Below are 22,372 nucleotides of genomic sequence, written 5' to 3' on the forward strand. Positions count from 1 at the left end.
TACTTTTTAGTCTATTTTTATACAGGTTTGAAACTTTCCATAACTAAAAGGTTTTTTTTTTTTTTAATTCACAATTTTCTTTATTTACTTTTCAATACACTGAAATCCTTGAGAGGTACAGCGTCACATGGATGCTGTGTTCAATGACCCTGGCAGGAATGTTGCTTTGGAATTTGGTCCAAACTACACCACTGTTCCCATGAGTACGAGTTACCTTTCCCCAGATTATACTACGGCTCTGTCAGGTTTGCCGCCAGGAGTGACTGCATCGTTCTTCGCCTTGTACTTATGTGCACATCTCTTGCCTAAACAGAATTTGGTTTCACCTCAGGCATAAACACCTTTAATTTTTAAGAAGAGCTGTGTGCTCCCTCTGGAGACCCCTTTTACAGCCAGCAAAAATGGCCCTGGACCACAGTCTTCCAAACATATTTGCCAGTTTAGAAATCCTGTTCTCAGCAGATGTCCACAGGCTTAAAGTTTTTTTTTTATGGTCTTTATTATTCTTCGCCCTTTGCACTTCCATAAATATTTTGAAATGAGTTTATTAACAACAACAACCAATAAAACCTGCTGGGATTTTCATTAAAAATTGCAAAAACCAAAAGGTTAATTTGAGAACTGAAATCTGTGTCTTCTAGTCCATGAACAAGGTATAGCTCTCCATTATGTAGTTCCTTCAAATCTTTTCTTTTATGACTTGAATTAGATTGCATTATTAGAAGGTTCTGTCCCACTCCAAGATTATAACAAATTTATCTCATGCTTTCATCTAATAATTTATGGTTTTGTTTTTTCAATGTTTATATCTACATGGAAATTATCCTGATATAAACACAAAGAAAGGATCCAACTTCATTTTTCTCCAGATGACCGGCAAGTTGTTCTTCTATGCATTTAGGTCTATTTCTGTTCTATTGATTCACTTGCTGATTCATGAGCCAGCTGACTATCATTCCATTTTAGGTGCTGTAACTTTGCAATATGGTTTAATTGGACTGTGTATTACCACATCATCCTCCACTCTTCTTTTTCGGAATTTTACTGGCTACTCTTCCATTGTTTGCGTACTCACCTGAACTTTAAAACAGCTTGAGGGTTTTTTTAAAAAAACAAATTTCTACAAGGATTAATTAAAAAAATTAAAGATTAATTTAGCAAGGATCAACATCTTATGATGTTGAGCCTTTCTGAAAATATGGTGTTTTTTCATTTGTTCAAGTTCTCTCAATAACATTTTAAGTTTCTTTTACACAGACTGCCCATTTCTTAAGTTTATCTTATCTTTTTTTGTTACTATTACAATAGACACTTTATTCTATTATTTACTATTTCAAAAAAGTCACACCCAATTTTTATAGTTACTACAAAAAATTCCGCACAATCAAATGATTAAAAGGAAATTATTTTAAAAAGTAAAAAAGAGATTTTTACATCAATGCACTGTAAGTCATCACGGCCTGGCCCGCTCCTCAGCAAGCACCATGAGCAGGAGCCACAGGAAAGCCAGGCCGTAACCTCGGTGAAGCGCGGGTGCAGAAGGTCAAAAACAACTGTTCTTTGACAACGTATGTGCACATTCAAGTTTACCATTCTTATAAAAATGAGAGCCAAAAGAGGGCTGAGCATATATGATGGACCAGGAATAAAACAAATATTTAATCGTATAGGTGAAAATAAGATGGAAAGATAATTTTAGTAAATTTTATTTTTATCTTTTATGTAATTTCAAGTACTATATTTCACAACTTTAACTGTTAAACTTTTATTCTGTTACAAAATTACACTTTGCTCAATTTAGGAAGATGGGGATTATCACTAGAAATCACGGAAAACAACTATGTAGCAACTCCATTATGACTGAGAATTTTTGGCTAAGAGTTTTTGTACCTGAAGAAATCCACTGCTCTAAGACTCACAGAATGGACAGAAGTAAATGTGGAAGGAGTGGGTTCATTATGGACCAGATGTTTTAGTTATTCCAACCCTGCAGAAAACTCAAATAAATAAATCTTATATAATCAAAAGTCTATTACAGGAGTCTTAAGAAACTGATTACATTGGTTACCCCCTGGGAATGAAAATGGGAAGCTGGGGAGAGAGGCATGACAGGGAGAATTTTCACTGTATCTCAATGTGCCCTTTGACATTTGAGCCACGTAAATGTATTACCTATTCAAAAATAAATTTAATTTTTAAAAGCCCATTAAACATTATAAATGATCAAATACAGAACAATTTGGAATCTTCTACAAATCACATTTAAAGACAATGCTATTGGACCTCTCAACTCCCCTACTTAAAATGCTGTAGTTAACTGTTGTTGGCTCAATTCCGACTCACAACAACCCCATGTGTGCAGACTAGGACCGCCTACACAGAGTTTTCAAGGCTGTGACCTTACAGAAGCAGATTGCCAGGCCTGTTTTCCAAGGTGCCTCTGAGTGGGTTCGAATTGCCAACCTTTCGGTTAGTAGTTGAGTGCTTAACCATCTGCATCACCCCAGGACTCCTAGTCTATTTCTAGATTAATTCGAATATGCTCTTTATCAGTCACTAAAGAGCCATTCATCAGTCCTATTGTCTTTTCCTCTATTTTTAGCTAACTTACAAGACAGCGGGAACCCTGGTGGTGTAGTGGTTAAGTGCTACGGCTGCTAACCAAAAGGTCAGCAGTTCGAATCCCTCAGGCGCTCCTTGGAAACTCTATGGGGCAGTTCTACTCTGTCCTATAGGGTCGCTATGAGTCGGAATCAACTCGAGGGCAGTAGGTTTTTGGTTTTACAAGAGAGTGAGATTTAGTGGACAATGCCCAGCCTTACCACAACTCTTCTACTGATCTTTTTAAATCTTTAACCGGTCTTTTTCATATATATTTTTGATGCAAACTCTGTCAAATTCTTTTAATAAAGAAAATCAAAATTATAGATTATTTTTTTCTTTTAATAATATTTTCACAGTGAGGTTTACACAGCAAATTACTAGGTTCCCATTTAACAATTTCTACAAAATTGTTCAGTGACATTGGTTATATTTTTTCACAATGTGCAAACATTCTTGTTAATTCCACTGTGGTTGTTCCGTTTCCAGTAATCTAGTTTCCCTGCCCCCTCATCTTCTCATTTTTGCTTAAGAGTAATTGTTGGCTATTTGGTCTCGTACAGAAGATTTTTTTTTCTTTTTCCCTTTATTGTGCTTTAGATGAAGGTTTACAGAACAAATTAGTTTTTCATTAAACAATTAATACACACATTATTTTGTAACATTGGTTGCCCACCCTGCGACATATCAACACTCTCGCCCCTTCCTGACCTTGAGGTCCCCATTTCCGTTAGCCCAGCTTTCTCGCCCCTCATGCCTTCTCATACTTACCCCTGGACTGGCGCGCCCATTTAGTCTTGTATATGTGATTGAGCTACGTTTATTACTGAGGAAGACCTTCAGTTAGATGGACTGACACAATGGCTGCAACAACGGGCTCAAGCATAACAACAGATAGTAAGTATGGCGCAGGACCGGGCGGTGTTTCGTTCTGCTGTGCACAGGGTCACTATGAGTCGGAACCGACTTGATGGCATGTAACAACAACAATCTTTGGCTTAAGTGTTATAGTTTTTTTTTTTTTTTAATTGTGCTTGAAGTGAAAGTTTTATAGATTACTCTTGACATTCCCTTTTTCAATCGTTAAGAGGCCAAACAAAAATGGCTCTGCCCTCCCCTGGAAAAGTATCCTTCCTGAACAATTTAGTTAGCCAGGTCTGTATAAGTGCCTCTAAAACTTTTACTTTAAAATCTTGGTCCTAAATTTGTCTGTTAATTGTACTTCAAACCATTTGGAGAATGAAATTGCCTTACTACACCCACCCAATCAAGTATGCAGAAAACAAAGCCTTTTTTATCCATGCAATTACAATGTCATAACTTGCGATTTAATAACAGATCACCCTAAAAGGAAATCTTTTAAGACAGTACATTTAAAAATTGCTGTGATCCTAAACATTTTTTTAAACTGAAATGAAATTCATATAACACAATTAACTGTTTTAAAAGTGAACAATTCAGTGGTGTTTAGGACGTCCACAATGCTACAGAACTACCTCTTATCTAGCTCCAAAACATTTTCATCACTGCAAAAGGGAACTCTGTACTCAACTCAGAGCTGAACCCTAGATCTGACTTTACAGCCATGTTCATTCCACTATACCACTCCACTCAATTTGACCTCTGAAGCACTATGAACCACTAGCTAAAGCTCATAATGACAGCCCTGAGTCTGCATCTCAATACAGAGCAAGTCACGCTCTTTGGAGATTTGGTTCTCTAGCGCATGGATTCTAACACATTTAAATTAGCAAAACATGTGTAGCACATACAGCAACAATTAAGCATAAGATTCAAACCAGCAAGGACCATGTCTTCCTCTCCACTAGACTTCTGGGTAAATCAGAAGCTGACAGACATTTATAAATTTGTTTATCAACTGTGAGACTGCATCACATGTTAGCAGTCACATCAATGTTCAACCAGTTCTAAGCCAGCAGAGCCTGGGAGTCCTCCAGTCCTCCAGATCCACGTACTCACCTCAAGAAGGATAAAGGGTTATTTGAGTCCCTCTGCAAGTTAACAAGCACTGGCATCTAGTCACTTCCACTAGAGGAAGATAGTTATGCAAAATATATTAGGTAAAGGAGGGAAATAAAAACATAAAGGGCACAGTCAAGTCCTCATCCACCCACAACATCAAAAAATAAACTGAATTTTTATCCTAGCCCTTGAAGGTGAAAGAAGGAAGCAGGCTTGTCATTTAAGGGGAAGAGTCAAACTCAGCAGCTACAGGAGATTAGGGAGTCTTGGCACTGTGAAAAGATGGCCCAAAATAGATGTATTAAACACAGCCAGGTTAGAGTTCTGATCAGCGACATATTTTTAGTAATTGCACATTTATAACTTTGACATGCCCAGTTCACAATTAATCTAGTTATCAGTCTTCTAAAATGCAGAAAAGTTCCTCCCACCCAACCCCCATCATCTCACAATGGAAATAATCACATTGTATTAAATAACCACATAATCAAAGCTCAGTACTAATTCTGATGCTGCCCTGTTTAAAGCCCTTCAATGGCTCCCTGTCACAACCTCCTGGACTAAGTCCACACTCCTGGGCCTGCTTTCTGAGGCTCTCCATTACCTGGCACCAACCCACCTAGACAGTTACAGTTTTCACTCCCACCATTCACCTTCACTCACCCTGCAACCTACCCCCAGTCAAAAGGAAATCCACATTTGATACGTGGTGGGTGTGATGGTCAGCGGCCTAACAAACAAAAAAACCAAACCCATATGCCATCGAGTTGATTCCGACTCAGCAACCCTACAGGACAGAGGAGAACTGCCTCATAGCATTTCCAAGAAGCGCCTGGTGGATTTGAACTGCTGACCTTTTGGTTAGCAGCCGTAGCTCTTAACCACTACACCACCAGGGTTTCTGGCCTAAGGAAAGTAGGAAGGAAAACAAGAAGAAAAACATTGCAGAGTCTCCTGCTTGTCTCCCAATATTTGTTACCACTTCTTCCATAACAAGCTAAAAAAGGAAGCTATTTGCTAACTCACCAGATTGAGTCAAGCTCTCAAGTAAGACTAAACCTGACTACACCCTATTTTAAGTGACAAATTTCTCTGCTGGTGTTTTCTATTGCTGTCAACTTATTACATTACAAAAGCTGTTTTTACTTACCTCTATTGTACATCAAAGGAAACCCTGGTGGCGTAGTGGTTAAGTGCTACAGCTGCTAACCAAGAGGTTGGCAGTTCAAATCTGCCAGGCGCTCCTTGGAAACTCTGTGGGGCAGTTCTACTCAGCCCTATAGGGTCGCTATGAGTCGGAATCGACTCGACAGCAGTGGGTTTGGTTTTTTTTATTGTACATCAAAGGAGCCCTGTTGGCGCAGTGGTTAAAACACTCTGCTGCTAACCAAAAGGTTGGCTGTTCGAACCCACCAGTCGCTCCTTGGGAGAAAGATGTGGCCTTTGTTTCTGTAAAGATTAAAAGCCCACAACCAAACCTGTTGCCGTGGAGTCGATTCCAACTCACAGCAACCTTATAGGACAGAACAGAACTGCCCCAAAGGGTTTCCAAGGCTGTAATTTTTATGGAAGCAGACTGCCACATCTCCCACGGAGCAGTTGGTGGGTTTGGCCCACCAACCTTTCAGTTAGCAGCCAAGCGCTTAACCACTAAGACACCAGGGCTCCTCATCTACATATACATTGCCCTTATTATTCTCATTTTACCACAGACGGAAAACTTGCTCCCAGCCCTGTATTTGGACACCTCTGCTCTGAGGAAGCTCAGAGGATTACTTCATATCTGAGGAGGAAGAGGAGGAGGAGCTACACCACAGACTAAGGGCTCGATGACCCACCATGCTGGATGTGGGAGGGAGGCAGTTTTGCCGGAAGAATGAAGAGGTTAAAAGCTCCATCTTCCACAGGGAATATCCTTTTTGGATGATCTTTGTTTTCTTGTTTTCCTTTTAGGACTGCTCCAAACTGCTCTTTTCTCTCTATTCCCTCATGGGGATGGCTGGGGCCTCAGATGTTGAGGCTCCCTACAAGCTTGAGAAGGAACCCTAACTCTTAGCAGGACAACTAAAATCTGGCAAAGAATGGGGCTGAGAAAACTCATAAAGCAAAGAAGAACAGCAGCTTACAACTCACATAATTCCAGGGCTTAGAAAGAAAGTCTTGTTTATTTGGCTTATATGAAATTATGTTATCAAAACATGGAGTGGGAAAAGAAAAATAAAACAGTATGAATCTCAGACAGCAGTTTCCACCTAGTAATGCTAACAGACTCCCAGGTTTAAGCACCAGTATTTCAAACAGTAGTTCAAAATGTTGTCTCCTTTCTGCAGAAATTAAAAAAAAAAAAAAAAGTGTACACATGCTACGCGTCGTGAAGAATGAGGAGCTTGCTCGTAATTCCCTTGACAGCCTAGAACATTTCAATTGTTTTAGTTTTTAATTTGAGTCCTATATTGTTTATTGCATACCTATAATAAACTACTGGCTGAATACAGGATACAAAAGGAACACTAGTATAGAAATGTAAGTTAACAAGGAACATAAATTCTGTAAATTTCTTTCAAAATAATTTCTACCAGATCTTCAAGTTGCATTCAAGTGACCAAAATCCTCTTCTCTAACATGGGTATGTTTTTGTACTTCAAAAACTAATGACGAAAGAAAAATACTGTCATGACTATCTCCATTCCGACTTTTTATTTACTTGGGACTTGAAGGCTACTCAAAGCCTCAATGTTATTTACTGAAAGATACTTGCAAAAAGCAGCTTGCAAAAAAAAGATATCTGCAAAATAGAGAAATCTTTATTCTTTTATAAAAATTAAAACAAAATAATTCTAACAATATGAAATGAGATTTTTAAAATTCAAAGGCAAAAATACCAAACATCACCTAAGTACCCATCTACTTTGTGAACAACAATGTATAGTTACACTGCAACGTACATTTTAATATACATCTGACAGGTGACAGGGAGACACATACCTTCCTATCATCTGTCAGAGCTCTGGTGGCACAGTGGTTAACAGCGTGGCTGCTAACCAAAAGGTCGGCAGTTCGAATCCATCAGCCACTCCTTGGAAACTTTAGGGGCAGTTCTACCCTGTCCTACAGGGTCTCTATGAGTCAGAATCAACTCAAAGGCAACAGGTTTGGTTTTTATCACCTGTCTGTCGGTTTGTAGTTCTGTGGCAGCTTACGTGCTGCTGTGAATGCTGAGAGCTATGTCACCGGTATTTCAAATATGAACAGGGTTACCCATGGTGGATAGGTTTCAGCAGAGCTTCCAGATTAAAACAAGCTATGAAGAAAGGCCTGGCAATCTACTTCTGAAAATTAGCCAATGAAAACCCTATGGCTTACAAACAGCAATGTTATCTGCCTTGCTTGATTTGGATATGTAATCAGGAAGGATCAACTGCTGGAGGACATCATATTTGGTGAAGTACAGGACCAGTGAGGGTGAGGAAGACCCTTGGTGAGATGGACCTGCATAATCTGCAACAACGAACTTGAACACGCTGGCCGATCATGAGGATGGTGCAGGACTGGGCAACATTTCATTCTGTTGTATGTAAGGTTGCCATAGTCAGAGTCGACTCAACAGCAGCTATCAATCTATCTATACACACACACACACACACACACACACACTCACACACGTATCAGATATACAGACATTCATCTATTCATTCAAAAAATATTCATTGGCAATGCATATGTGTCTGACCTTTGTCTACGTACGGGGGCTACACTGTAGACTGCTATGGAGTCACTGGGGTCATGCAAACAAGGAAATAAGAGTATCACATAGGTGTGAGGAAGAAAATTAAAGACTATGATGTGACAGCGTGTGACTTGGAGGGCAATATCAAATACAGTCAGGGAAGGCATCTCTGAGAAAAACCAGTATGATTCATCTTTTTCTTAAAATCATTTCTTTATTACATGCCACCCCAGAATGGTAAATATAATTTTAAAAATTCCTACAGAGGATTACAGCTAGCCATTAACCAGACATGTGCCAGGTGGGTCTTTTCAGGTACCCTGTGCAGTACCAGGCAGCTAGATGGTAGAGACTCCAAAGACTAGGAGACCCTAATCCTGACCTCTTCCTGGTACAATTAACACATACATATGTGCTAAGCTGTATAATATTCATAATCTTGGAGACAAATTCAAGATTTCCTAGAAGCAGTTTACTGCTTGAAAGATTCAAAAAAATAAGTAATATTTGAATAAGGCCCTGAGACATAATATTTACAAAGCATTACATCTTTCTTTCTTTGTTTTAAAGAACTGGTGACTCTTCAAAGAGTAGGGTAAGTATTACTCAAAGTCCAAACAGATTATCCCTAAAACATTTCTGACAGCTTGCTCCTGCCCTGACAGGTAAACCTGCTTTGCTGCTTTGTTGGCACCATTCTGTAAGTCATTTCCATCAAGGGATATTCTTTCAGCCTAAACATGACCAGAGGTGGCTAAGGGCATACAGTTCAAACTCAGATTAGTTCTTTGGCCTCATTGAGATGTCATGATGTTACAGAACCTGGGGAAAGGCAAAGAACTGGAAGTTTGAGGAGACAAGATGAGGAAACTTGGTTTCCTTCTTCCTGGGCCTTGTTTTCACACTGTGGCACCAACAACCATCTGGCTGTTCAAGTCAGAAACCCAGGAGTCACCAGAGCCACCTCTTCCCTCTCCACCCCTCATATCTGGCCTGCCACCAAGTCCAGGGGATTTTCTCCTCTGCATCTCTGAAATCTGTCCACTTCTCTCTGCTCCAAACCAAAACCAAACCCACTGCCATCAAGCTGATTCCAACTCATAGCGACCCTACAGGACAGAATAGAACTGCCCCCTAGAGTTTCCAAGGAGCGCCTGGTGGATTTGAACTGCTGCCCCTTTGGTTTGCAGCCGTCGCACTTAACCACTACACCACCAGGGTTTCCTCTCTCTGCTCCACTGCCACTAAACTTGATTCAAGGTACCATCATCCCTTGGCTGGGTTACTACAGTGAACTGCCTACGCGGTCTCCCAACTATCTGTGCTCTCCCTCCCTCAATCTGTTCTCTATTCTGCAGTCCAAGTAATCTTTCAAAACCAAAATCTGGTCAAATATACCCTGTTTTTATTAAAACCCTTCAAATGGCTCCCACTGCTTTTAAAGTTACAACTATAATCAGGTGGGATGGAATATAGATTAAACAAGATTGGACAAATACTGATTAAAGCTGGATGATGAGAACACTGAGCTTATTACAGTGCTCTTTCTTTTTTGTATATTTAAAATTTTCTACAATAAAAAGTTAAAAAACAAACCAACAAAGAAACAAAACCCCCCAAGCAAAGACCACATGCCATACTATGGCTGACAAGGTCCTCAGGAGTCTCGCCCCACCGACCTCACTTCGCACTTGTGCTCTGCACCTCTGTCTCCGCTGGCCTAATTTTCATTCCTCAGACGCACTACACTCACTCCCTTCTGCTACAGAGCATCCGCACCTGCTGTTCCTCAATCTGGAATGCCCTTCCAACCCCTAGGTAACTCCTACTCATTCTTCCCTAAGACACTCCTGCCCGCCATGTCCAGACCAAGCTCTTTTGTCAAGTGCACTCACTGACTGATGTGCCTTTCCGTGACAATGTCACCTCGGTTTGTGAGCAAACATTTCTTTTTTTTTTTTTTTTAATTTTTATTAAGCTTCAAGTGAACATTTACCATTCCAATCAGTCTGTCACATGTAGGTTTACATACATCTTACTCCCTTCTCCCACTTGCTCTCCCCCTATTGAGTCAGCCCTTACAGTCTCTCGTTTCGTGCCAATTTTGCCATCTTCCCTCTCTCTCTATCTTCCCATCCCCCCTCCAGTCAAGAGTTGCCAACACACTCTCCCGTGTCCACCTGATTTAATTAGCTCACTCTTCATTAGCATCTCTCTCCCCCTCACTGACCAGTCCTTTTCATGCCTGATGATTTGTCTTCGGGGATGGTTCCTGTCCTGTGCCATCAGAAGTTCTGGGGAGCATTGTCTCTGGGATTCCTCTAGTCGCAATCATACCATTAGGTGTGGTCTTATAATGAGAATTTGGGGTCTGTATCCCATTGGTCTCCTGCTCCCTCAGGAGTTGTCTGTTGTGCTCCCTGACAGGACAGACATCGATTGTGGCCGGGCACCAACTAGTTCTTCTGGTCTCAGGATAATGTAGGTCTCTGGTTCATGTGGCCCTTTCTGTCTCTTGGGTTCTTAGTTGTCGTGTGACCTTGGTGTTCTTCCTTTGCCTTTGAGCAAGCATTTCTGAGTGTGATTATCTGTAAGTTTCGTAAGAGCAGAGTCCATGTTTTTGCTCATCAGTGTATATCAAGCATCTAACACAGAACCTGGCAGACAGCCAGCTCTGTAAAAGCAGTTGCCGAATAATCTATTACTATCTAAGGCTATCGAGGAATTGCTTTCAATTTTTTTTATAATAAAACACATTCTAAATTAAAAAAAATTATCTGCTATTTTGGTCTCGGCTCCCCTCAAATTGCAACAGAGAAGTCATTCTTATTTATTGCCGTTAGTGTCTTTCCTCTCAGATACTGGAGTCCTTAACATTCCTGTGATGGAAGTATCATGATTACCATCCAAAAATAACCACACAAATCCACATCCTGCTCTCTCTTCACTCTCTTAACTATATAGTTGCTTCTCGCTTCCTCCCTCAAATCATCTTCAAAGGACTGGAAGACACTTGAGGATAAACTCCCTGCCAGACCCCAGGAATTTCCCTTTGGTTCCTGCTCCAGATGGCTGGCAAGCAAGGGATGCTTCAGCGGAGGCCTCAGGGCTTCACTCCATTCTGCTGCCCCTGTGGATCACCACTAACATTCCTTCTGTAATACACTCCAGGCATCGTTACAGCACCGTTTCACTTGTATCATGTTGTAAAACAGCATTAAAGGGATTCATCTTTTTATCAAAACGTCTGGGTGATAGGCAGTCAGCAGAAGAGACTAGAAATTAAATCTGATTTGAAATAACCTTTTTATTTTATCATGTTAACATTCATTCTAACAATTCATGTAGCCACACAGTAACATCTTGAGCATTAATTTCAATACTTAGAGCCACAGTGCTATTAAGACCCCAAGAAAGAGCCAAGAAACTAAATTTATCAAAGTATCTTCTGGTACAAGCTTCACCAATAAATTCAGACATCATTAATTCTAAGTTTATAATTTGGGGGTAAGAATTTAACTTTTATTCTATCTATGATCTGTTAAGTAAATTAACAGTATAGTCCCCCCCTCCAAAAAAATTAAACACTCTCAAGCGCTGTTTAGATTAAAACAATCCATATTAACTAAAAATCACTCTTGTCAGTTACTTAGACTATGTGGACCTTCACTAGGAAAAAAAAAATCACTATGTATGTATGAATCAAGAAAGCTCCATAACACGTAGTTTAGACTGCTTAACAGGCATTTCCTCAAGTAAGTCTAAATTAAGAAGGTCCTAGTTTACCATATGTTTAAACCATATTTTTAAACACAAAATTAGCCTGTAACATCAGAGCAGCAGAGTAAGAAAATCTTTTTAAATATTCAGGACACTCATTTCTTATAAATTTTAAGTAGTTATTAAAAATAAGACGATCTACTCAGTATAAGGATATTCATGCATTTTTAGAAACATTTTTGCCAAGCTCAGCAAATTACCTTCTAATCTGTGAAGGAGAGGTTCTTAAAAACTGCTTTATCATTTGTTAATTATAAAACCAGGGGTAAAGGGTAGACCACCTGAAAATCAGATTGTTCTCTACCTGTAGGCAAGGCTGCATTTCAATTTCAGACCGGTGGAGCCTATGTTTAAAGATTGATATCTTTATGGAAAGACCTGATAGCCTATTACAGTGTTTGGCGGCTGTCACTGGTGTCAGATGTTTGCCCTTGTATTTAATTAATTCCTCCTACTATCATCAGTCCTATTCTGCTATTTATTGAAGGTTGAGCAAGCTGGCTACATATACAGGAACACTTATTAAGTAATCCCTCTTCTGTTTTTCTCTTTAAGAAGTCTAACTCTTTATCTGGTAGTTACTAGGAGACTTTTAGGTGATGGCCTGTGTTGCCATTTATGGCATATATGGGCTCCTGGGTGGCATTCATCAAATGTTTAAAGAAGCCATTCAGTGTGTCTATGCCAGCCCCAAGTATCAGGGCCTTTGAGAAAGTTGTTCATGCCTGTCATTCCACAGAACTAACTTGATGTCACATTCACACTACAAACTGCCTGCTAATCTCCTGAAATGTGTATGGGATTCTTCATCAATCTTCTACCTCTTTATCTGCATACTGGATGGAATTAGGTGACGGCTTCCAGTTCTTCTGTACTTACAGGAACAGCTTTGCCTGTACATGCTGTTTTCTGGTGAAATCTAAGCTATAATTTCATCTTCAGAATTACTGTCAGTCCACAATACAGTGCTAATTCTGCAGAATGGGCAGTGATTATCTCATGCACAGCCAAGGCAATTATCATTATCCAGAAGCTCCTGGATCGTCATTCTAGAATGTAAAAGAACATGCAGAAGAAACACGTTAAAGGTACTAAAAACCTACAGCAATATGAGTGGTGAGATGCAGGTTAGTTAGTTGATCAGTCTTCACCTCAGCAGGGGGAGGCAGCTCTTTCCTCACATGGTTACTTTGGCACCATCAAAGATATGGCCTGCCAACTAAGATGAGCTCCCTAAGTTCCAATTTAGCTACACAGCAATATGCTCTCTCCATATAAGAATGAGAAAAGGGCTGATTACCTCTGTGTTGTCTTTTCAAAACTTACAAAATAACACTGGTCTATAGCATCATTTTCAAATACAAAAAACAAGACAATATATGTATGACATGCTAAGGATCAAGAGCAAAGAAAAAGAACTGCAAAAACATGGATGATGTAGGTTTTTTGGGCTTCTCCCAAAACTAATCCTCTGAAAGCTTTAGTTTTGATTATATATACAATCAAATATACACACACGCATACATACACACTTGAGTAATGAAGATGAATTTGGATTTCACACAAAAATGTAAGTGAACTAATACGCATTTACCTATTTATACAGAGCGTATAAAACAAGGAACCCGAAGTGATAAACTGTATTTACCCTTTTCCTTTTTCTTAACAACTTCATAGATTATTTGTAAAACAATTTTAAGGTATAATGTGACCAGTAAAACAAGAATAATTGTATGTTACTCTTAATTCCCCCATGGTCACTCTCTTGGTTTTTATTTTGCTCAGAATATGGAAGCAATCTGAAGAAAAGTTCCACATGTTTCCATCACTACATTCCTCCTACTTACCTGTGTCCATGCCCATATACTCTGCCTCTCCTTCCGGTACTGTGGATGTACTATCTGGGCTCCAAGAGAAGGCCAAACTCTCCATATGTGCAGGAAATCCTCTCACTGCCCTACTTAAGAGCAGTAATTCTCCCCATCTCTTCTGCATCATTTTTTACCTCTCTACAAGATCAGGTCATTTCCATTAGCACAGAACACACCGTAATTTGGCCCCTTCTCAAAAAAAAAAAAAAAAAAAAAAACCCTCTTTTGACTTCACATTCCCCTCCCCATCTACTATCCCATTTCTCTGCTCGCCTTTACAGCAAAACTCTTCAATAAAATTGTCTAGCAACACTGATTTGTATTCTTATTTTCCCACTCTCTCCTGACCCCACCTCAAACAGAATTTTGTTCCCTTACCAAGGTCATCAATTACTCCTCATTGCTAAATACAATGGTCAACTCTCAGTCTTCACTTCACTTGACCTATTTGCATCTGTCACAGTTGACATTCACTGTGCATTGAAACAATCTTTCCTTGGCTTCCAGAACACAGGCTTGTCTGGTTTTCCTGCTCCCTTGCTTGCTACTCCTTCTTCATCTCCTCAGCCTCTGAACTGTGCAGTCCCTCAGGGTTCAGTCCTCAAGTCGTGTTCCCTTCTGCAACTAACTCACTCTCTTCGTGATTTTATCCAGATTTTCAAATTCCTCTGATAGGCTGACAACTTCCAAATTTCTACCACCAGCCCAGACCTCTCCTCTGAATGCCAACCTCTATATCTAGCTGATCTCCCTACCCCAAACCTGCTTCTTCCACAGTCTTCTCTACTTCAGGAAAGGCCAGCTACTCTATAAAAACTTTAGAGCCATCCTTGATCTGTGTCACGTCTCACATTCAACCAGTCAGCAAAATCCCAACTTCAAATATAACCCAGTTGTTAACACTTTCACACCACCTCCACTGCCATCACTCTGGTCCACACAACCTTCAGCTCTCACCTGGATTACAGTAACAGTCCCCTAACTGGTCTCCCTGCTCCCAACCTTGCTCCCTCCCATACATAGTCTATTCTCAACACAGAAGCAAGAGAAATCCTTTTTAAACTTAAAGTCAGATCATGTCCCTCCTCTATTCAAAACCCTCCAGTGGCTCCCCATCTTACTCCAGGTTTAAGTCTTTATATTCTAAGGCTAAAGTCCTTACAAAGGCCTACAAGACTGACAACGATCAGGGCTTACCATCATCCTTCTGACCTCCCTCTTCCTAATCTCTTCCCTTGCTTCTTTTGTGCCAACTCCTCTGGTCTTGCTATTCCTGGAACACGTCAAGCATACTCCCACTATAAGGCCTTTGTACAAGCTTTGCCTCTGCCTAGAAGGCTTTTTCCAGGTGGCTACTAGTCACTTTCTCCTTCTTTATCCGTAAAGCATTCCCTGATCATCTTAAATTGCAATCAGGCCCCATGTCAAGTACCTTTGTTCCCTTCCCTGATTCAATTTTTCTCCGTATCACTTGTTACCATCTGACCTGTGAAATATTTTACTTTTCTTTTTTCTTCTTTCTTATCTCTCCCCAATCTACCTTCAAACCTCAGAAAGGAAGCAAGCTTCCCAAGGGCAAGGATCTTGTTTCACCCACTGCTATATTTCAAGCACCTGGAACATGGCATGAAACTGGCCCTTCATTAATCTATTCTGAATAAATGTATGCATGACTAAGTGCATACAGTGCTGGTGCCAATACACGTATGTCTGTGTATGCTGGAGGAAGTGCAATGGGTGAAGGAGTCAAGGAAAGAAAACCAGAGTCAGATACCATTTTTTAAAATCTTTATAACTGAAGTCTTTTATAATACACATAAAACTTTTGGTCCTATAATGGCTACATTTTTTAGAAGAACAATTCCCCTTTCGATCAGTGATAAAAGGTTAAAAGAATCATTCTTAGTGTCTTTACCAGCCCTGAAAAAATGCACCTAATCAATAGTAGAATCAGCTCAAATTTTAATCAAAACAGCTTTTCTAAAAGATCTGTACCAATCAAAGCAACATCAATGAAAATAACAAGATTAAAGTGTTTACCTACCAAATCTGAAAATACATTGTTTAAAGGCAACTGGACCAATAAACAACATCATGATGAACAGAGAAAATACTGAAATTGTCAAGGATTTCATTTTACTTGGATCCATAATCAACACCCATGGAAGCGCAGTGAAGAAATCAAATGACATATTGCACTGGGCAAAACTGCTGCAAAAGTCCTCCCGAAAGTGTTAAAAAGCAAAGACGTCACCTTGAAAACTAAAGTGCACCTGACCTAAGCTATGGTGTTTTCAATCACCTCATACGCATGCGAAAGTTGGGCAATGAACAAGGAAGCCTGAAGAAGAACTGACACCTTTGAATTACGGTGCTAGTGAAGAATACTGAATATACCACGGACTGCCAAAAAACAAACAAATCTGCCTTGGAAGAAGTACAGCCAGAATGCTCCTTAGGCCAAGGATGGTGAGACTGCATCTTACATACTTTGGACATGTTGTCAGGAGGGATCAGTCCCTAGAGAAGGACATCATGCTTGGTAAAGTAGAGGGTGAGTGAAAAAGGGGAAGATCCTTAACAGATGGACTGACACAGTGGCTGCAACGATGGGCTTAAGCATAATGATCGTGAGGATGGCGCAGGACCGGGCAGTGTTTTGTTCTGTTGTATACAGGGTTGCTATGAGTCAGCACCAACTTGATGACACCTAACAACAACAACAACAAACTTATTTCTACTCTATTTTCCAAATTTTCTTCAACGATTCTGTATTATTTTTTAGTGATGAAATTAAACATACATTGCATATAATAAATGGAACTCCAGTTAGGTAAAATGGGAAGAACATAAGACTTTGGAGCCACACAGGCTCAGGATAAATTCCAGCTCCACTTTTACAGCTTTAACCAATCCATTTAATTTTTGCCTCTATACTATGAGGCGGCCATCATCTGCCTTGCCTGGCTCCTGGAAAATTAAATGAGGCTGCATCTTGTAAAGCCCCTAACACAATATCTGGCACCCAAAATACTGACTAATAACAATGCCCTTCCTCCTATCCAGCTGCACTTAGAATTACTTAGAGCAGCAGTCCTCAAAGGCCCCGGGGGCGGGGGGGGGGCGCACTGGCTTCTAGGGCACCAAAATTATTTTCATAATATTACTAAGATATTTTTTTTTTTATTAGCCTTTTCTACTCTCGATGTCTCACTCATGTACAGTGGCGTTTCCCAGAGGCTACACGGCATGTGATGATGCCATCGATTTGATGGCTAATGGAACGTGTACTTGTACATTCTTGTGTTTTCCAGACTTTTCTAGGACGATACGTTTAGTGTACAAATATACGTATTTCTAGAGATTAACTTGGTATCATCTCAGTTCTGTGCCCTTACCAACTACCTTTAGTTGTTCGTGTTGTCTAGTTGTCGAAATCAACCCTCCAATCCATGGCAACCCCATGCACAATGAAAGGAACCGCTGCCTGGCCCTGTACCATCCCATGATTAGTTGTGAACTGGACCACTGTGATCCACAGGGTTTTCACTGATTTTTGGAAACAGATTGCCAGACCTTTCTTCCTAATCCATCTTCAGCCTGGATGCTCTGTCGAAACCTATGTTGCATCGTACCAACATACAAGCCTCCACTTACAGATGAGTGGTGGCTGTACATGAGGTGCACTGGCCAAGAATCGAACCTGGGTCTCCCACGCGGAAGGTAGGAGCTCTACCACTGAACCACCACTGCCCCATTAAAAAAAAATACCTTCAGTTAAATCTGCTATAATCTCTGTAACCTCAATATTGCCCAATATATGCTTTTTTAAATTCTAAAGTTTTGCTTGTGCCTACACAGAAGCACAAGCAGTGAACTTTATTAGTCTTGTTATGCGTATTTTTAAATATTTTAAACTATTCTAAATTTCAAAAATTTACCTAACTATTGTTTTAGAATTTAACAATATTTTATTATAAAAGAAAAAAATTTGTAATTTTTTTTTTAATGTTTAAGGATCGATCACTGCCTTAAAAGAGGAAGAAGATTCCCTTCTCAAACCCACACTGTTGAGAAAGATGAAAATGGCTCTGATTCATAAAAGGGAGGAATCTACTCCAAAGAAACTGGACTGAATGGTACATAAGAAACGAAAATATGATGGACGTTATCTTTCCCTCAGTTTTGTCCAAAAAACCAAACCCACTGCCGTCGAGTCGATTCTGACTCGTAGCGACCCCCGACCCTATAGATATTACCAATTTACCTTATTGTGTCTTATGGAACAAAACATTTTCTAGTACTATTACGCTGCCAGTTGAGTTGAGGTATAACTATGGACTAATCATTCAGTTTCAAAAAAAAAAAAGGAACTGGATAACTTAACACCAGCCACGATGAGCTCTTTATAGGTAAAAAACTGTTACAAAGAGAAGAACAGTAACTTCACAGAGCCTTCCTTAACCAATTGATCAAGGTTAACATCAGCAGTAATAAAACATAGTAACATCATGTATCCTCTGATATGGTGCATTTTTTTTTATTATTGCTATTTTTTAAAGAATTAACCAATATATATTTTTAAATCTGTCTAAATTTTAATATGGTAAGCATCAATAAATATAAATCAGATAAATAAAGCTCTTTCAGATCCTGAGTAATTTTTTTTTCTCAGTAATTTTTAAGAGTATAAAGGGGTCCTGACGTTAAAAAGTCTGATGACCATTAATCTATAGGAACCCTGAAGCACAGAACAGTCAGAGTGGGAAAGACAACCAAACGCTTAGTTCTGAAAGGGTGTCCTGGAGACATACTGTATCCATCAGAAATACTTTCAAGTGCAGGTGCAGAAAACCTGACTGACAGTGACTAAAACAAATAGGAATTTATTTTTCTCAAACAAGAAATCTGAAGAGAACAGCAGCTGGCACTGGTTTTAATGGCTCAATGATATCATTAAGACCCCAAGCTTTTTACATCTTTGTACTCCTTCATCCCACAATGTTGCCCTTACCTCTTCATGATGTCACCTCATGGCCTCAAAGTAACTGCCTCAACTGCAGACATAATTTCAACATCCATGAAGAAGTAAGGAATAATGCCAGTCACACCCGTGCCTTCAGTAGACTTCTGCCGCTAAGTCACACCAAACCAAAAAAACCAAACCCATTGACTTACAGCAACACTACAGGACAGAGTAGAACTGCCCCCATAGGGTTACTGCCACATCTTTCTCCCACAGAGCAGCTGGTGGATTAGAACCACTAACCCTTCAGTTAGTAGCCAAGTGCTTAACCATCGTGCTACCAGGCTCACAGCCATCCCTAATGGCAAGAAAGGCGGGGGAAGCAAGTATTTAGCAGACAGCGGAGGAAGGGGTTGAGATTGGGTGTGAGGTGAGTCAAACAACAGTGCCAGCCACATGCTAGTTGAGCCAGAATGTGGGAAGTCAATGTCCAAATTCCTTCCCTGGGCAGCACCTGCCAAGCTGAACAACGGTGTTAACTGTAGATTGAGCTGGCCATCAAGTCAGTGAAGTCCAGAATCACTGAGAGAATTCTTACCTATTTTCTTTGGCTAACCTATAAACGTAATTTTTGTTATAACTATTACAGCTCTGTTTATGAAAATCAACAAAGAAAGGATACATGAGAAATGTCTATCACTTTGTTTTGTCTTTAAAGAACAATTTTATGACTATTGCAAAATGCTTTGAAGATACTAAGTCTCATACATAGCAGATACAGATGCAACATGGGAAACCGGAAAGTATAATCATGACTGAACCGTGTTATTACTGCAAATAAATCTACATCGGTCCTTTATGAAATCATGATGGGTGGGTGGGTGGGTGGGTGGATGGATGGATGGGTGGATGCATGGATGGATGGATGCATGGATGGATGAATAGATAGCACTGTCGCGTCAACTCCAACTAATGGCAACCTTACGTACAATATAACGAAACATTGCCCAGTTTTTTGTCATCCTCATGATCACTGTCATGTTCGAGTCCAACATGGTGGTTATTTTGCCAATCCAACCCACCAGAAGTCTCCCTTGCCTTCGCTGACCCTCTAACTTCACCAAATAGGACGTCCTTCTAATAACATGTACAAAGGAAGTGAGCCAGCCAGCGCTCAGTTGTGACCATGAGGTTTTCACTGGCTAATTCTCAGGCGTAGATCACTAGGGCTTTCTTCCTATCATCTTATTCTGGAAGTACTACTGACACTCATTCACCACGGGTGAACCTGCTGGTGGAAAATCATTAGAGATGGCTGCAAACTCAAGAAATGCCTTATTGACACATACAATAACAGTGTCTGATATTCCTTCTGTGTCCTGACAGTCACTTTTTGTAACTCACTTAGGTGAATAAGGAGAAATTACATCTATTTCTCACTAATGAGCACTGGGGGGATAAAGTGGTAATTCTTTAAGATGGTTAAGTATCACGTGTTAAAAAAACACGTACTTTGTGAGACTAGAGACTAGAGAAGGATAAGCCAATAATTACAGGCAGACTTATGACCTATCTGAGTTACGACAAACCACACTTATGACTGTTTCTTTTTTTATACATTTTATTGTCGATACTATGTACTCCGTACAATGCTGCAGTACGTTATTTGCTGTTGTCCTCAGATGTTCACTTGTAGATGTTCTAAGATCAGATTTATAAAGACACTGATAAAAAAAGGCAACAATAAAAAAAATTTTTTTTAAAAGGGAGATATTCAACATATCAGAACCAACTTAAAACGGAATCGTCAGAATGGAATCCTGTTGTAAATTGGGGACTACCTATACTGTGGTTGTCAACACTCTCTTTTGTGATTTAACAATGTCATCTACAACAAGAGTGGAATGCTTAAGTTCTTTCATCCATTCAATAGGTAAGCAGCCATTAAAAAATGTATATGCTGAGTCCAGATTGGGAAAATAAGATGCTTATTTTAAGTAAAAAATCAGATTATAAAATTGTATATTAATCAATCACAATATTGTAAAAACTAAAAACCATAATGATTAATGAAAAGAAATTAAGAAAAGAAGAGATCAAATTAATACTAATTTTCTTTAGGTAGGATAACTATATGTGTACAAGGTAGTCCCCGGTTTACAACATATTCGAGTTACAATAAATCATACTTAAACTGTCCAGGCTGTTTTGTTTTGTACAGCCTACCACTAGTAATACGTACAACATACAGTGCTGCAGGATATAATCTGCTGTTATCATTCTCACATGTAATGTCTCCAACCCCCAAAGACACAGAGAAATTGGATTTATAAAGATACTGATAATAAAAGACAATAATAATGAAAAAAAAAAAAGAGGTATTTAACTTACATCAAAACTGACTTACACAGTTCCAAAAGGACAAATATTGTATAAGACCACTATTATAAGAACTTAAGAAATAGTTTAAACTGAGAAGAAAACATTCGTTCGTGGTTACGAGGGGGGGCGTGAGAGAGGGGTATTCATTAATTAGATAGTAGATAAGAACTACTTTAGGTGAAGGGAAAGACAGCACACAGTACAGGGGAGGTCAGCACAACTGGACTAAACCAAAAGCAAAGAAGTTTCCTGAATAAACTGAACGCTTCGAAGGCCAGCGTAGCAGGGGCAGGGGTCTGGGGACCATGGTTTCAGGGGATATCTAAGTCAGTTGGCACAATAAAATCTATTAACAAAACATTCTGCATCCCACTTTGAAGAGTGGCATCTGGGGTCTTAAAAGAGTGGCATCTGGGGCAAGCAGCCCTCTAAGATGCATCAATTGGTCTCAACCCACCTGGATCAAAGGAGAATGAAGAACACCAAGGACACAAGGTGATTACAAGCCCAAGAGACAGAAAGGGCCACAGGAACCAGAGGCTACATCATCCTGAGACCAGAAGAACTAGATGGTGCCTGGCTACAACTGATGACTGCCCTGACAGGGAACACAACAGACAACCCCTGAGGGAGCAGGAGAGAGGTTGGATGCAGACCCCAAATTCTCTTAAGATTAGACTTAATGGTCTGACTGAGACTAGAAGGACCCTGGTGGTCACGGCCCCCAGACCTTCTGTTGCCCCAGGACAGGAACCACTCCCGAAGCCAACTCTTCAGACATGGATTGGACTGGACAATGGGTTGGAGAGGGATGCTGGTGAGGAGTGAGCTTCTTGGATCAGGTGGACACTTGAGACTATGTTGGCATCTCCTGCCTGGAAGGGAGGTGAGAGGGAAGAGGGGGTTAGAAGCTGGCGAAAAGGACACGAAAAGAGAGAGTGGAGGGAGAGAGCAGGCTGTCTCATGAGGGGGAGAGTAATTGGGAGTGTGTAGCAAGGTGTATATGGGTTTTTGTGTAAGAGACTGACTTGATTTGTAAACTTTCACTTAAAGCACAATAAA

The 22,372-nt window shown here is 40.0% G+C and overlaps 1 protein-coding gene and 1 pseudogene across 1 annotated transcript in view; both read right to left on the reverse strand.

Moving 5' to 3' along the window:
* The window catches only part of LOC135231257 (large ribosomal subunit protein eL33-like), a 30,500-nt pseudogene extending 16,351 nt beyond the window's left edge, over positions 1 to 14,149 (reverse strand).
* Positions 1 to 22,372, reverse strand: part of NUDT3 (nudix hydrolase 3) — a 97,754-nt gene that overhangs the window by 51,912 nt on the left and 23,470 nt on the right. The gene's annotated exons all lie outside the window — the stretch shown is intronic.

This window comes from Loxodonta africana, chromosome 1, assembly GCF_030014295.1.
Source record: "Loxodonta africana isolate mLoxAfr1 chromosome 1, mLoxAfr1.hap2, whole genome shotgun sequence".
Classification (NCBI taxonomy): domain Eukaryota; kingdom Metazoa; phylum Chordata; class Mammalia; order Proboscidea; family Elephantidae; genus Loxodonta; species Loxodonta africana.